The following is a 17,180-nucleotide window of genomic DNA, read 5'->3' as shown; positions in this document are numbered from 1 at the left end:
ACAACTATTAACACCCCCCCACCTCCGGCCAGAAGAAATGGTAGTTTCTTAGATTGATACTCTATTCGTGCACAGTAGTTCAAACGTGTAGGTTATCCTCCACCTCTTAGTTCTTCACAAAGGAAACTGATGACAGCTTAACACCTTTGCATTTTGTAGATGCAGAGAAGCACATCCTTCTAGGTGCCCACCCACCTGTCGCCAACACCATATATGTGGAGACAGCAAGTAATCTGGACATAAGGTCCTTGGGAATGGGAGGTAGAGTGCAACCGAGAGAGCTCCCCTGGAGCACTTTCCAGCTGGGTCTGGCCCTGTTCTGCACCAGAGTACGAATCAAGATCCCTGGGGAGACTGAATTTTTACTTCCTTAGATAAAATCAGAAAATGACCTAATTTTAATGAAAAAATTAACAACTCTAGAACATCTTGCCTGTGATTCTGCCTAAGTTTATTAAAATAGAAAAAATTTATTCTGGAAACAACCCAATTCTTTACCTGAAATTCATTCAGCCATTTTCCCAAATAAAGTACCAGTTATTTAACTAAATTTTTCTTTTTCTTTTTTTTCCTCCCCCCCTCCAAAACAAATCCTTTATTCGACAAAGATTTATGGAACACTCATCTTTGTCAAGCACACCAAAGATAAGATATACCTACAAGGATAAAAGAAGCATGGAATTGAGGGTGGGGGCCTGATGATATGTAACCTGCCTCCTTGGAGGGAGGGGCGTTCAGAGAGAGGTTGGGGAAGCTTTGGAGCAGGGAATGTAGAAAGCGGAGATTTGGAGGATGAACAGGACTTGGCTGTTAGCCAGGTTGTCGGGTGTTGGGGGGGGAGTTGGGAGGACATTAAAGCTGTGGCATTGGGTTTAAAGAAGAGAGAATAGGGTCAAGAGATGCAATGAGCCTGAGTGACATGACTTTGTGACTGGCAGAATTTGAAGAATGTAGGAGAAAAAGACATCAAGGATTAGTTCAACTTTGCCCTTGGCCATCTCAACAAGTGGTGATACCATTCACACAAGGTGAGAATACAAGACACCCAGGAGGTTTATGTGTTTTGATTGTTGCTTTGGGAAACCAATAATTCACTCTAGAGGTTTTATCAGAGGAGTGCAGCTATTTGCATACACCTCACTGAACTTTAAAGATGCCCCTCTGTGACCCCTCATCCACTGGGGGAACACACGTGGAGCATTAGGGAGGAAAGTGAAAACTGACGTGGTCTTGGGGGTGTCTGTGTTTGTTCATTATCTCGGGCTGTAGTGGGTCTCATGTTTACAGGTAAAATCACTGTTGAAAACTTCAGGGCAATTACAGAGTGGAATAATGCTTGGACATGAAAACCTATCACGTTTAAGAATTTAGTAATTCCTTTTTATTACTTTTATCTACTTGACCTCTTGTCTCCACATTTTTATCATATATAAAGTACATTCTTTATACTTCTTTGGTACAAAGAAGATTAAAAGGGTAAATTTTAGAAAAGACTGCTCCATCCTTTATATGTATTAGCTCATTTAACTTTTAAAATAACCCTGTAAAGGAGGTACTTTTAATCCTATTAATTCTTGATAAAGATTAATAATAAAAGTATTTTGAAATCAACGGGTTTAAAATTTTTTGATATGCCTAAACACAAAGCATAAATTTTTATTCATATCCATTGACATTAGCATGTGAATGAGGATGACAAATTATTATTTTGGAAATTCTAATCATTTCTACTTTGTCCTTTTGAAAGAAGTACACTGGTAACAAATAGATCCATGATACACAAAATAATACTCTATACTTTTCGAGAATATTGAAAACTAATTTGGAAAATAACTCCGCTTCCTTCTGAAAATTTTTGCCCACTCTGCACTTTCCTGTCTTTTTTAATGATCATGAATATATTACATTAAGCCAAAGATACTACGTAAACGGTTGCTTTGAAACTACATAAAACAGAAGTTAAAATTAGGTTTTACTTACTGCTTCCAACTTACCTTTTAATAATATGTGGTCAGATCCTGCTTTAAATGTACTCTTGGTCGAGGTACCTTGAGGAAGTAAGTTGCTGGACCTCAGTTAGGCTGTTTCCTTGTCTATAAAAACACAGGCAATGAGGTACATGCTCCAGTGCTCTAAAACAGAAATAACTTGGGCATGAGTGCCAGTGTAAGCAGGCAGTTTTCTTTTGTGCCACAAGAGGGCGTGCCTGCGTTGTTGCTAACCAGAGCTGAGCCCTGAATTCCTTTGCAAGATGTGGCTGAAAAGTTAGGGACAAGTAGATTGCTGGGAAAATGTGAAAGAAAAAGATTATTTTGACAGTGTCAAGGGAAAGAGGTACTCGAAACATCACGTGATGTAAAGGGAAGGATTGTGAATAGGATCCCTTTAAGATGTGAAAACTTTCGTGACATAGATCATTACAGATTTCCATTGCCAGTCAACAACCTTTTTTCTTTTTTTGCCTATATCTGAGAAGTTTTATTTATTTATTTTGTTTTCCTCCTTCTTTGCAAATGTGTTTATAAATCGGTTATATCAAACAAATATAGAACCCAAAGTTTAGTTTCTTAGTAGTGGTCTTGAGTGATTAATGTTGGTTAAAGATAAGTTGGATTGTTTGTTCTCAGTGCCTTGGATATGTACAAAATCTGTTTGCCCCAAATTAGCAAAATTTGAATATTTTCATCCTGCCTCCCTCCATGCACTTTTTTCCCTTTGTTTGAGTTTCTGAGTCCTTTGATGTTTTGCTGTCATACATAGCTCAGAAAGTTGGGTGGGGGACAAGGAAGAACATTGTTCTGTGAACCAACCCTAGGGACGTGGAACTAATTTCAATATACAGTGAAATCTTTACAATTGACAAGATCAGAGCTATACAAATACAGTGACACTGGCAGTTGTGGAATTATTCTGATAAATTTAGGGAAATCATTTCATCTCATCTATGTGACTGTTTCATGTGAATGTGTTCTTTGATTTAAATTATCCAGGCAGTCCCTTTATTTTGCTAGTATTTTTTATTATAAGTACAAAAATCATGAGCGTGTTGTGTTTTACATAACTGTAATTATACTTTTAACACTTTTTGTATTGGAAAATGTTCTGAATTTAGAAAGAATGATCCATAGGCATCTCCTTTTACTCTGAATCTTACTTTTAGAAGTTTTCTCTGGGTTGTTCCTGGTAATAAACACTATCCAAGTTCAGAGTCAGACTGCCCAGGTTCAAATTATCGCACTACTGAGTTTGAAATGTGACAAAAGCAAAGTTAGCCTAATAATTTCTCTCTCATTTGAATCTGATAGTTTCTTGAGCAGGAGAAAGAGAAGTGGAAATACTGTAGAAAATGATGCACTTTATCTGTGTGGCAGCAAATTTCAAACGATCTTCCTGGTACACTCTAAGGAGTTAAAAACATGTTAAATACTTTGAGATTGCAACATTTTAAAGAGAAAGAATGTAAAAGAAAAAAGAACTCTGTAGCTCTGTTTTCTTTGCTTTCACCGTGAAATGTGATCTTGTTTCAAAATGTGGGAACACCCCGTGATAAACTCTTGTCCACATGAATGTCATCTGTCTTCTTTATTTTGGTAAAAAGAAGGTAGAGAACAGCTGATAGAGGGGCAAGCTGTTCCTTTAAAGTTACTTTTCAAAATTATGGAATATTTCAAGCATATAAAGAAAGCATAAGGAATAGTATATAATTAAAGTGTTACGTAATTAGTAAAACACTGTGTGTGTTCTTCCTAAGCCTGTCTCCTTTTCTACCTTACAGAGGTAACTACCCTGAATTTGGTGTTTATCATTCTCTTGAATGTTTTTACGCTTCTATTACATATGGATGTATTCCTAAACATAGATAGAATTGTGGTACCTGTTTTTTTTTTTTTTACGCTCTTAACAAATTTCTTAAGTGTTCAGTACATTATTAACTGTAACTACTGTGTTGTCCAGCAGAGCTCTAGAACTTTTTCATCTTGCACAACTGAAACTATACACACTAAAACAGCAACTCCCATTTCCCCTGACAACCATCATCCTACTTCGAACTTATATGAGTTTGCATACCTTAGGTACCGCATACAAATGGAAATCATGCAGTATTTGTCTTTCTGTGACTGGCTTATTTCACTTAGCATAATGTCCTCAACGTCCATCCATGTTGTCCCACATGACAGGATGTCCTTCTTTTTTAGGGTTGATTAATATTTTATTACACATTTTCTTTATCCCTTCATCCATCAATGGACATTTAGGTTGTTTTCACCTGTTAGCTGTAGTAAATATGGGAGTGCAAATATCTCTTTGAGATCCTGATTTCAGTTGTTTTGGATAAATATCCAGATGTGGAATTGCTGGATCATATGGTAGTTCTATTTTTAATATTTTAAGGAACCCCCATACTGTTTTCCATAGCAGCTGCTCCATTTTACATTCCCAGCAACAGTGCACGAGGGTTCCAATTTCTTCACATCCTTACCAACACTTGCTTTTTTGGGGGAGATGTGTGTGTGTGTGTGTTTAATAATAGCTATTCTGACAGGTGTAAGGTGACATCTCATTGTGCATTTGCATTTCCCTGAAGATTAGCGATGTTGAGCATCTTTTCATATGCCTGTTGGTCATGTGTATGTCTTCTTTGGGGAAAAGCCTATTCAAGTCCTTTGCACATTTTTAATCATTTAACTTATTTATTTATCTATTTGTGTATCTGTTTATTTATGCTACTGAGTTGTAGCAGTCCTTAAATATCATGGATATTAACCCTTTATCAGATATGTTGTCTGTAAATATTTTCCCTCATACTGTAGGTACTCCTTTTCACTCTGTTAGATTGTTTGCTGTACAAAAGCTTTTTAGTTTAATGTACAGATATTTGTCTATTTTTGGTTTTGTTGCAAGACCAGTGTCATGAAGCTTTTCCCCTGTATTTTCTCCTAGGAGTTTTACAGTTTTGGGTCTTAATGTTTAAGTCTAATCCATTTTGAGTCGACTTTTGTATATAGCATAAGATAAGGGTCCAATTTCATTCTTTTGCATGTGGATATCCAGTTTTCCCAACATATTTATTGAAGAGATTGTCTTTTCCCTTTTGTGTATTCTTGGCACCCTTATTGAAGATCTACTGACCTATATGCGTGGATTTATTTCTGGGTTCTTCTATTACATTGGTCAACGTGTTTGTCTTTATGCCAGTACCAGTTTGAGAAGAATTAGCTTTAATACTTCTTTAACTATTTGATAGAATTCACCAGTGACCATTGATCCTGTGCTTTTCTTTGTTGGGAAGTTTTTGACTACTGATTCAGCCTCCTTAACACTATTCAGATTTGGTCTTCTTCATGATTTGGTCTTGGTGGGTTGTAGGTTTCTTGGAATTTTTCTGTTTCTTCTGTGTTATCCAGTTTGTTGATATATAATTATTCATTGCGGTCTCTTACAATCCTTTTTGTTTCTGTGGTATCAGTTGTTACGTTTCCTCTTTCATTTCTGATTTTATTTATTTGAGTTTTCTTTTTTTCTTAGTCTAGCTAAATGTTTTGTCAGTTTTGCTGATTTTTTTCAAAAAACCAACTCTTTCGTTAATTTTTTCCTATTGTTTTTCTACTCTCTATTTTGTTTATTTCTGTTCTAATCTTTATTATTCCTTCCTTCTGCCAACTTTGGGCTTAGTTTGTTCTTGTTTTTCTAGTTCCCTGAGGTATAAGTTTCGCTTGTTTATATGGAATCTTTCTTCTTTTCTAATGTAGGTGTTTACCACTATAAACTTCCCTCTTAGTATTGATTTTATTATATCCCATAAATTTCAGTACGTTGTGTTTTCCTTTTTGTCTCAAGATATTTCTAATTTCCCCTTTGATCTCTTCTGTGACCTGTTGGTTGTTCAAGACTGTGTTAATCTACACATGCTTGTGGATTTTCCAGTTTTTCTTCTATTGATTTCTAGATTTGTTCCATTGTGGTCAGAACAAATACTTGGTATGATTTCAGTCTTCTTAAATTTGTGTGGTACATGTTTTCAAACAAGATATAAATTGTATCTGTTGAAAGGAGAGTTCCAAGGAAAGCAGACTCTGAGAAGGAGATTAACAGGCAGGAGGTTTATTAAGGAGATTTTAGGATTAACACCTGTGAGAGAGAAGGATGTGGGATTGGGCAGAGAGAGAGAAATTAGGCTGCAGTGCAGTCACAAGAAAGGCCTCAGCCGATGCCAGAGGGAGCACTGGAGGTGGGACAGCCCTTCAGAATTGTCCTAAGTTGGGGCAAGGAGCCAAGCATTCGTAGCCTCGCTGTGGCCAGTTACCTGGCATAGGCTGCCCCCGGAGAGGGGACCTGACTTTGACAAGGTGACTCTTTTCAGCTGAGGGCTGTCAGCCTGCAGCACTCCCAGTAGCTGGGGGAATAAGCCCTTCATCCATAAAGGGAGACCTAAGCAGCACATCTCAGCATCCATCACTTAGTACATATCATGTGCATCATCAGAGCTTTTGCCTTTTTGGTCCAATATTATGTTTCTGAGATTTACTCATGCTAATATCTATAGCTGTAGTCACTCATTTAATTTGTTTGTATCTCCTGAGTGCATGTCCTTAGTTCATCTGGGGTATATAACCGGAAAATTCCTGGTCTTAGAATGTGCATCACTTCAAACTGAGTAACTGTAATGAAACTGCCCTCTACAGTGCTTGTACCTTGCTCCGTATCCTCACAAACACTTGGCATTGTCACATTTTAATTTTGTCATTTGATGGGTATAAAATGGTATCTCACTGTGGTTTTAATAAAAATTTTGTTGATTACTAGTGAGATTGAGAATGTAGCTACTTGAGTGTCTTCAGTGAAGTGTGTATGCCAGTCATGTGCCCCCTTTTCCTATTGGTTTCCTTTTCTTATTAATTTAAACAATCTTTATATATTTTTCTTACCCCTTCTTTGCTGTCTGTATGTGTACAGTTATCTTCTCTTGGTTTAGGGCTTGATCATTCACTTTTTAAATAATGCTTTTTCTTGAATAGGAGTTTCCTTTTATGCAGTCAAATTTAATCAGTCCTTTTCGCATTGTTTCTTTGTGTCTTATTTGAAAAATTCTTCCTTAGGCTGAGGTCATATAAAAATATTCTCCTCTGTTTTCTACTAAAAGTTTTAAAGTTTTGCTTTTCACAGGTTCACCTGCAATCCATCTAAAATGGAGTTGTGTGTATATTGTGAGGTGTAGTTAACTCATTTTATTTTCCCGTGGACAGCCAGTTTTCCTAGCAGCATTTATCAATGGTGCATCTTTTCTCTACTGACGTGCAGTGCCATCTTGCCACGTCAAGTTTCCATCTATATAGGTCTTTTTTGTTTTATTGGGGTTTTTTTCTTGCTTCACTTCTACACTTTATGATACCTTTATTTCTTTATTGTATCTTACTGTCTGGTAAGGTAAATCCTCCCTTCTCCTTGTTCATCTTTAAAATTGTCCCTACTTTTTGCCTTTTGTCTGACATGCATTTTAGACCTACAAGAAGAATCTTCCTTGGATTGAGTTCATGCATTGACTTTATAGATTAATTTGAGGAGTCTTGATATCTTTGCAGAATAGATGTTTCCTGTCAATGTCATCTTTAATATCTATATCTAGGCATTTGTACTGCACACATAATTTTTATACCTTACCTTTTTACTAAATACTGACATTTTGCATGTTAATAAATACATTTCTTAATCAACAGTTTAAGGTCTACGTAACCATCCATTTATTTGATCATGCCCCTGTTGACAGTTAGGTTAGCACAATTCACAGTGATTATTCTTTTTTTTTTTTTTTTTTTGCGGTACGCAGGCCTCTCACTGTTGTGGCCTCTCCCGTTGTGGAGCACAGGCTCCGGACGCGCAGGCTCAGCGGCCATGGCTCACGGGCCCAGCCGCTCTGCGGCATGTGGGATCTTCCCGGACCGGGGCACGAACCCGTGTCCCCTGCATCGGCAGGCGGACTTTCAACCACTGCGCCACCAGGGAAGCCCTGATTATTCTTGAACTTACATCTTTTCCATCAATAAATTATGTATAAATATTCACCTGTGTTTTATTCTCGTAATGCCAGGCTGTTATATAATTAAACATTTATCTGGAATAGATTCAGATGTAAGATGTGAGAAAAACATCTAACTTACCCCATGGGGTTGGCCGTATTCACATACTTTGTCCTTTTGGTCTGACTTTGCCTTTTTTGTTTCACTGTCAAGGAACCATCAGCAGTGCCCATACTGCGATAGACGTTTGAGTAAATGAACCAATTTTTAATATTTGTTGTATTTTCGGGCATGTTACTCTTCCATGGGTCCGTCTGTTGATTCCAGATATATACCACACTGTCTTAACTACGAGAGCTGTTAGAGCACCCTTCTTCATCAGCAGCAGCACTGTTATTATTTTTTAGATTTGTCTGGGATATTTCTACATCGTTTCTCTTTCAGATAAACTTTAAATAGTTGGTCACTTTCCCTCTAGAACTGTTAGGATTTTGATTGACAGTGTGTTAGTTTTCTGAAAAAAATTTAGTCATTTGTATTTTAATTTTCTGGCCTAACGAGTACTGCATATTCATCCAGCTTATGAATTCTGGAACTTTTTGGTTAGAGAAGATAAATCCCCAGATTTCTTTTTCGATTAAAATTCAAGGCAATGAAGGAAATCCATCGCAGCAAACGGAGTCATGCCACGTGTTTATTCTGTAGACGAGTGTCTTTCTACATTGAGCAGCACTTCAGGGGCTTCACCTCCCCCCTGTAGAACATGGCTCACACGGTACCATGTGCCCTGGCTGGACAGATTCTTGAAGCTAGAGTTGTGTGCTCCTTGGCCAGAAAAGTCTTTTAATGGTCTTCCTCCTACAAATCTTTAAGGGAATTCTGTGCCTCCCCTTCTCTGATTTACCTTTTTTATGGTAAGGAAATAGGACACAGAACCTGTAGGGTATGGGAGGGAAGGCTGCATATCTCTTTTTCACACCTGCTTGGATTCTGGCAGTGGTACTTGCTAAGTGAAGGCTAGAGGCTGGTTTGTCGTGTGTTTTCACAGAGCACTGGTGGCTCCAGGCCAACCCACTTAGCCTTTGTCTTTTTTTCTTGCATAAAATTGCCTATTTTTCACTTCACATGGGGGTGTTAGGCACTCGGAGATGTCTGTTCCTGTTTCACATGCGCACCATCTGTGGTCCCTGGCATCTTAGGTTCCCAGATTGGCCGAAGTCGGTCAGCATACAGAGTGGCCGGGGTCCTAGCCTGTGTTTGTCCCTGTTGGTGCAAGCCAGTGCTGCAGCACCCACCTGAAGCACCAGGCATTGGTGCCGTGGACGGAGTTTTTAAAAGTTTGAATAAGCTATTTATTTAGAATACTTTTAGAAAAGTTGCAAAGATAGTACGGAGAGTTCCCATATGTCCCCCACCCAGTTACCCCAGTTGATAACTCTTACCTTATCATATTTGTCACAATTAAGGAACAAACATTGGTACATTAGTATTAACTAATTAAAATCCACATGTTCTTCAGACTTCACTAGTTTTTCCGTAATACCCTTATTCTGTTCCAGGATCCACCCAGGATATCATATTACATCCTGTCATCATGTCTTCTTAAGTTCCTGTTGTCTGTGACAGTTTCTTAGATTTTCCTTGTTTTTGATGGCGTCAGTTTTGAGGAATACTGGTAAGATGTTCTGTAGAACGTTCCTCAGTTCAGATATCTCTCCTGTTTTTCTGATTATTAGTCTGGGGTTGTGGGGTTTTAAGAGGAAGACCACAGAGGTGAAGTGACATTCTTATCATGTTGTGTGCAGGGAACATGCCATCATCATGACTTATCCCTGATGTTGCTGACCTTGGTTACCTGGCCAGGGTAGTGTTTGCAAGGTTCCTCCACTGTAAACGTAGTCTCCCCGCCCCACCCCTTAGCATACTCTACTCTTTGGAAGCAAGTCAGTAAGCAGAGTGTAGTCCCAATTTAAGAGACTTGTTAATTGTCCTATGTGTCTGGACCCTGTTATATTTAAACCATGCCTATTATTTCTCGTACTATTTTTTGTACTTTATGTTTAAAGCCTTAAGAATAGGGCCTCCCTGGTGGCGCAGTGGTTGAGAGTCCGCCTGCCGATGCAGGGGATACGGGTTCGTGCCCCGGTCTGGGAGGATCCCATGTGCCGCGGAGCGGCTGGGCCCGTGAGCCATGGCCTCTGGGCCTGCGCGTCCGGAGCCTGTGCTCCGCAACGGGAGAGGCCACAACAGTGAGAGGCCCGCATACCGCAAAAAAAAAAAAAAAAAAAAAAGAATAAATAAAAACTGCCTAGGCCTAAAAGGGACTTGAAGTAGTTAGTAACTATGTTTCTCCTAGTCTTTGTATATTTGCTTTATTGGTTTTATTTAAAAATCTTCACATTCTGTGTGCCACATCCTTGTACCACGTGGGCTACTCTGTTCAAACCTTAGGAATTCACATTACAGATCGCTTGTTATGTTGTTTGTGGGGTGAAATTCTCAATTAATTTGATTTTTTTTGTCTGATTAGTTTTTTGAACTCAACTCAAATGACTTTACATTTTCACTTCAAGTCCATTTCTAAAGAAGAATGAAAGAAGAAGAATATTTTATTGTTTTGGCATATAATAGGAACGTTCTTGAAATGATATATGTAAAAATTGTTTCTGTTCATCAGATCATCATTGTATGTGCTCTTAAGGAACCTGCTATTTCAAAAAAAACCCTGTAATAAGTTTGTGATGCCAAAAATGACTGACTTTGCAAATCCACATTTGCAGACACTTCATTTCATCCATAGGTGCGCACGTTTCATTAAGGTGGACTGGTTAATGTGTGTTTTCAGAACATTAGAACTTCATGTTCCTTCTTCTTACGATTGTGAACTTACTTAAGAAACTGTTTTTAGTGTGTCAGAGGATTTTGTCTATAAGTCCATCTTAGAATCCAGTATTAGAAGAGAAAGTTCAAAAAGTACATTTTAAGGGGACTTTTGTTCACTTCATGGTCAACTCAGTATGACAACTCAAAAACAGAATAATGTTTTTAATCAACGGCAGGGGAAGTCCTTTCCCTGGCCCCTCAATTCTACTTTCAGTCAGTCAAAAGAGTCTTAGATTCATGTGGGGAATTCCCACGTGTTCTATAATAGGTCTCTTTAGAAGCTTTCATATATGTGTGGAATGGAGGACAGTACTGCGTACGTTTCCTATCTGTTGTGTGAGTGCTGTTCAGCGTACTGGTACTGTGTTTTAATATTACTCATTCTTTTTTCTAAGTATAGATGTGCAAGAATGAGAAAGGCTGAGCTTTATAAAATGAAATAGAAAAAGTTAATTTGTTCTCAGGTCGGTTAAAGGCCCATTAAATGTAAGATCTTTGGACATATGCTAGCTCTTTTTTCTGCAGTAAGTAAAGAAAACTCTACAGAGCTTTGGAGACAGGAGGCCCCGTCAGCTGCCTCTCGCTGCACGAACCGGCCCCTCTCTGGTTAGCTGCAGGCTCTCCTGTCCTTCATGCTCAGAGTCAGGCAGAGTTTTACTGCTCAGATCTGGCAGGTATGTGTCCTGCACTTACCGTCAGGTCAGATTCCTAAGGACTAGAAGTGCTCTTCAAAAAGGTATTAAATGTTGAGCCATTTTGGGGAAACTATACCAGGTTGAAGATCCATGACATACCATAGGTAATTGGTATACTCCGAAGAAGGCAGTCAGAGAACGTGCGTGTGGACCACCTGTACTGTACTGCACTTTCCTGAGCTGCGTGGGCGAAGCTGTGGCTTCTGGGGGGGACAGGGTTATGTTTACACTCCCGTTGACTCCATTACCTTGTCCCGCCAGGGACACGTGAGAACCCCAGCAGCAAACAGGAGGCGGCCGTCCACTCCACCACTCTGCACGCGCACTTGCAAAAACAACTTAGTACCGAATGGAAGTTGTCTTCAATGAGAGGAAATCTCATAATTGGCACACAGGAGGCAGGGTGCCTGGGCGTCCTCTGCCTCGTCCTCCATGCCATGCCCGGGCCTCGGTGGGGTTTGTTGTTGGGGAAAGAGATACGGAGTACTGAGGGAGGTGGGCATGGAACAGAGGCTGTCTTTCCCTTAAAGCATTTACAAGTCCTCCCAGCCCCATCCAAAAGCCAGCCAGCAGTAAACAACAACAACAACAACAACAAAAGTTTCTCCTGAGTTTCCCTGGTGCTTCCGCAGGTCTTTATATCTCAAAACCCTACTTAACATATTTTCACAAAAAACTAAATTTTGGTGTTCCTATGCCAGGAAGATTCCATCTGTGAGGGTACCTTGAAACTGTTACCCATCTTCTGTTGCCCCCCTTTTTATTTTGCTTCTCCTCTAAGATCCCCTGTGGTTTTCCTCTGGTTGCAAAACTTCAGGGAATTGTGCATCTGAACCACCTCCTGCTGAGCTGTCTGTGCTCTCCAGTGGACTTGGGACAGTCCTTAAGGTCCTTACTTGCCTGCTCTGAGCAGGTCTGCTGGAGAGCGCTGCATGGGCTGCCTTGTGGAGTCCAGCCCCCCTCAGTCCAGAACCACACTGCATCTCAGGGGCGATTTTGAAGCTGCACAGTGGATACCTCTTGCAGTAAAATTTTTTTTTCAGCTTCATCTCTCTCCTACATTCATTCATTCAACAAACATTTATTACGTGCTCATTTTGAACCAGGCTCTGTGATAAGGTGAGAGAGAACAGAAATAAAAAGGCCCAGCACTGTCTTCAGTAAGCTTCCAGTCTAGGGAGATAGATAGAGTGCAGTGTGGTAACAGCTCTGATATAGAAGCGCCTGGGAAGGCCAGACACTCATGGCAGATGGTTCTGGAGAAACTGATAGATGACCTAGGTTTGGGAGGCTGCAAGATGGGGGAGAAGACGGGGGTTATGGTAAAGGAAGGAGAGTGAAAGCCAGGGGATATGTAGGCTCTGGAGGTGCTCCCGGGGGAGGTTGCTGCCTATTCAAAGGCCTATACAGTCTAGAGACTGAGGAACATGCTGGAAACTGCAGGATCTTAGGACCTGCTTGAGGTTAGTGTTTGTTAAAGAAAACTTCTCAGTTGAGTTATGAGCACGTGCCAGCGTTTATATTACAGTTGTGCAACGCAAGGGAAGAGGCCCATGGTAGGTGTATTCAGAGAGTCACTCTTGGTAGGAAGAATGATGAAATCATCATTGAAAAGAATGTCTGGTTATAAATCCTTAGACTCTGTTAGTTGACAGTCAACTGGGTGGGTGGTAGTGAGTTCCCTAGGACAAACCTTAATCTTCTTAAAGTTCATTAGAAAGTTGCATAGAAAAAAGCATTTTATCTGGAATGCTGTTGATATCTTTTCACTAGGATGTTGTGGATTTTACAGTAGGCAATTTGGTTCTGTTCCAGACCAGGTTTGGGGCAGTTTTTCTTTTATAGGTTCAAGGTCACAGGGGAATGCACTCGAGTTTTCAGGGATTTGCTGGTGAAGAGCTTGGTAACCTAAGCTGAGGAGAGTTTGGGTTTTTCTCCTGAGGGCAATAGGGAGTCACTGAGGGAATCTTCGACCCCACCCATCAGTGTGGGGAGGGGATTAGCTGCAGTGTGAGGCTGTAGCAGCAGGGGTGGAAGTTAGTAGAATATTTTAACTATCCAGGGGAACAATGAGAGCTTTGAGTTCAGTCTGTCGCCTCCTTTGCCCCCCTCCTCCCCAGCCCCTCCACCTGGAGCAGCTCTGAGGCAGAAGCATAGCTGCGGGGTGGAGGTGGGAATTAGCAGTTGCTTTTCCTGCAGAAGAGTCGGTTTTAACTTTTTAAATTTAAATGAAAAATTTTCTTACCACAGTAAAAGAAAAGATGGTTATGTTAGGATGAAGGTGAAAAGATTTTAGAGGAAGAACTCAGGGAGGAGAGTCGAGACCCTTCCAGTGGGCGGTGGGCCCCCTCTGCCTCCAGCCCTGTGCCTGGTCCCCCACCCTCTCCTTCCAGGCATGGTCCATCTCTGTCCTGAGACACCAGAAGCAGTGTCAGAACCCAGGGTATCAGCTGCACTTGGCCTCGGCCTTGAGGCTGTCCTCAGCATTTCTGCCCTAATATGCTGTAATTACATAAGGTTCTGTCCTTCCTCAGAAATCTGCAGGCTGAACCTACTACTTCGGGCTGCTTCCGTGCATCTGCTGTGGTTAAAATAGAACCTTCAGAAGTGCCCTTGCCCCAGGTTGCATACCTGTTGGCATGTGACGATCTGCGCTGTGCTTTCTTGTCACTCTTTAACGATGTCATGGTGTCATTCTGTGCACAGGTGTAGCTAGGTTACAAGAATTCTCAGGGAACCTGAACTTGGGCTAAGTCTCAGTGGTTTGTGGGGTCGTACCCCTGTAACCGGATTCTTCTTTGGCAGGTGTCTCTGTGGTCTTACTGTACCAGTGTTTTCTCTGTTCTCTCATTATAATGTTTAATCACTGTCTTGTTAACATACTGCCATAAAAATAACCCTCCATAACTACTTGCTATAAATTGTACGGGCATATTTGAGAATACGCACTTCTCTTCTAAACTTGATGTGAATAGGGACTTGCCCTTAACTTCTATTCCTGTTAGAAACATATATTCAAAATAAATAATTATTCTCCTTTTTTAAAATTGTCATCCAGGTTGCAAAAATATCTGCCTCTAAGAACTCAGGAGGGCCTACTTTGTGGGAGCAAAGGTAGTGAGTCATACCTGCAAGCTTGGAAACGAGAGTTCACTTGCGCCTCTTCATCCAGTCGGGACGTTTCCTCGGCAACCATTTATGCAGCAATTAAAAGATGAGGAGTTAAGAGGTATGTACTTGGACATTTTAATCCTCAGATGCAATCCCTGTCAGATTGAAAACCTCAGTTTTCATTTTTTTCATTTAAAATAAGTAAATAAAAATGCTTCATACTTAATTATAGAAAAACACACTATTAAGGTATATGTATGTTTTGTGCTGTCTTTTTTTTTTTAAACATCTTTATTGGAGTATAATTGCTTTACAATGGTATGTTAATTTCTGCTGTATAACAAAGTGAATCAGTTATATGTATACATATATCCCCATATCCCCTCCCTCTTGCGTCTCCCTCCCACCCCTTTAGGTGGTCACAAAGCATCGAGCTGATCTCCCTGTGCTATGTGGCTGCTTCCCACTAGCTACCTATTTTACATTTAATAGTGTATATATGTCAATTGTGCTGTATCTTCTTGATGCTCTTTCTCTGATGGGAGTGTTTGTATATATTAATGCTGGCTTATTTGGGAAAGCAGAATAGAAGGTTACTGCTTGAAGTGATTTCATTTAGCTGTGAAGTTATTTGGAAAAGCAGATAATCTCTCACATGCCTATATCTGAGTTTGTTATTATCAGAATATCAGCATGGGGACCAGGGAAATCTATTAATCATTTGTTTCTTCTTTCAATGTTCACACTTAAATTTATATCTCTCCTTATGTGTTAGTTGTTTCAGTCTCCCTTAGATGGTTGCTGAAGTGGAATGCTCTATGGCTTGAGGGAAAATGTGGAAGGGAGTGAGGGACTCTTCCACCAAGTAGACACAACCTCGGTTTGCTAAAGATTTTCCTCCAGCTCTTCACTCTCATCCTTCTTAAATAGGTTTCTACTTGGATGTCCATGAGGATATGATAAATATTTCTCTTCCTCTGTGAAACAGTAACGCTCCCAGACTTTCTTTAACATGGACTTGCACTAATCAAAACTACAATGAGATATTGTCTTACACCAGTCAGAATGGCTATCATCAAAAAATCTACAAACAATAAATGCTGGAGAGGGTGTGGAGAAAAGGGAACCCTCTTGCACTGTTGGTGGGAATGTAAATTGATACAGCCACTATGGAGAGCAGTATGGAGGTTCCTTAAAAAAATAAAAACAGAACTACAATATTATCCAGCAATCCCACTACTGGGCATATACCCTGCGAAAACCATAATTCAAAAAGAGTCATGTACCAAAATGTTCATTGCAGCTCTATTTACAATAGCCAGGACATGGAAGCAACCTGAGTATCCATCAACAGATGAATGGATAAAGAAGATATGGCACAAATATACAATGGAATATTACTCGGCCATAAAAAGCAACGAAACTTGAGTTATTTGTAGTGAGGTGGATGGACCTAGCATCTGTCATACAGAGTGAAGTAAGTCAGAAAGAGAAGAACAAATACCATATGCTAACACATATATATGGAATCTAAAAAAAGAAAAAAAAGAGAAAATGGTCAGAAGAGCCTAGGGGCAAGATGGGAATAAAGATGCAGACCTACTAGAGAATGGACTTGAGGATACGAGGAGGGGGAAGGGTAAGCTGGGACAAAGTGAGAGAGTGGCATGGACATATATACACTACCAAATGTAAAATAGATAGCTAGTGGGAAGCAACCACATAGCACAGGGAGATCAGCTCAGTGCTTTGTGACCACCTAGAGGGGTGGGATAGGGAGGGTGGGAGGGAGGGAGATGCAAGAGGGAGGAGATATGGGGATATATGTATATGTATAGCTGATTCACTTTGTTATAAAGCAGAAACTGACACACCATTGTAAAGCAATTATACTCTAATAAAGATGTTAAAATAAAAATTAAAAACAAAAACAAAAATGAAAACAAAACATGGAGTTGCACTAAATTCCATAAGGTGGCTTCTTTTCATGTGCCAGTGAAAGAGGAAAGTCCTACTAGTTATATGACAGGCTCGTTTTCAATAGTGTCAGAGATAATCTGAAGAGAACCATAATATTAAATCATTAGTGGTGCTAATTTTAAATAGGGCTATGCTGTGGTCCTAGATCAGGTGTTCTGTAGAATGTTAAACCCAAGATGAAATCTAGCGATTGGCTGGTTTCTAACTGGAGACTGAGAGAAGCCACCTCCCCACTCTGAGGGCCTGAGGGCTTCATGAACATTTTCAACTTTTAGCCACAATAATTTGAATTTTCTTTTGGATACCTCAGTCGATTCCCTTCTATCGCCAGCAACTTTGAGGCTTTTACTGCAGAAATGTGACAGATTAAGTAGGTGAACTTTGTTGTTATGGTTTTTTATCTCCTCCCTGGGTACCTAGATCTGTGGAAGAAATTATAACAAATCCCTGGTCTAGAGTCAAGCCTCTGGACTCTTTTTTTTTCCTATAGTGAAAG

At 40.0% G+C, this 17,180-nt stretch overlaps 1 long non-coding RNA gene across 5 annotated transcripts in view; it reads left to right on the top strand.

Annotated features, from left to right (window-relative positions):
• Positions 1 to 17,180, top strand: part of LOC308623060 — a 200,643-nt gene that overhangs the window by 54,795 nt on the left and 128,668 nt on the right. For all 5 annotated transcript variants that reach the window (XR_014016725.1, XR_014016726.1, XR_014016727.1 and 2 more), the window contains one exon: positions 14,652 to 14,822. This is a non-coding gene — a long non-coding RNA (uncharacterized lncRNA). The remainder of the gene's footprint in view (positions 1 to 14,651; positions 14,823 to 17,180) is intronic.

This window comes from Mesoplodon bidens, assembly GCF_964165515.1.
Source record: "Mesoplodon bidens genome assembly, chromosome: 9".
Classification (NCBI taxonomy): domain Eukaryota; kingdom Metazoa; phylum Chordata; class Mammalia; order Artiodactyla; family Ziphiidae; genus Mesoplodon; species Mesoplodon bidens.
This window is presented reverse-complemented; position numbering and strand designations above follow the sequence as displayed.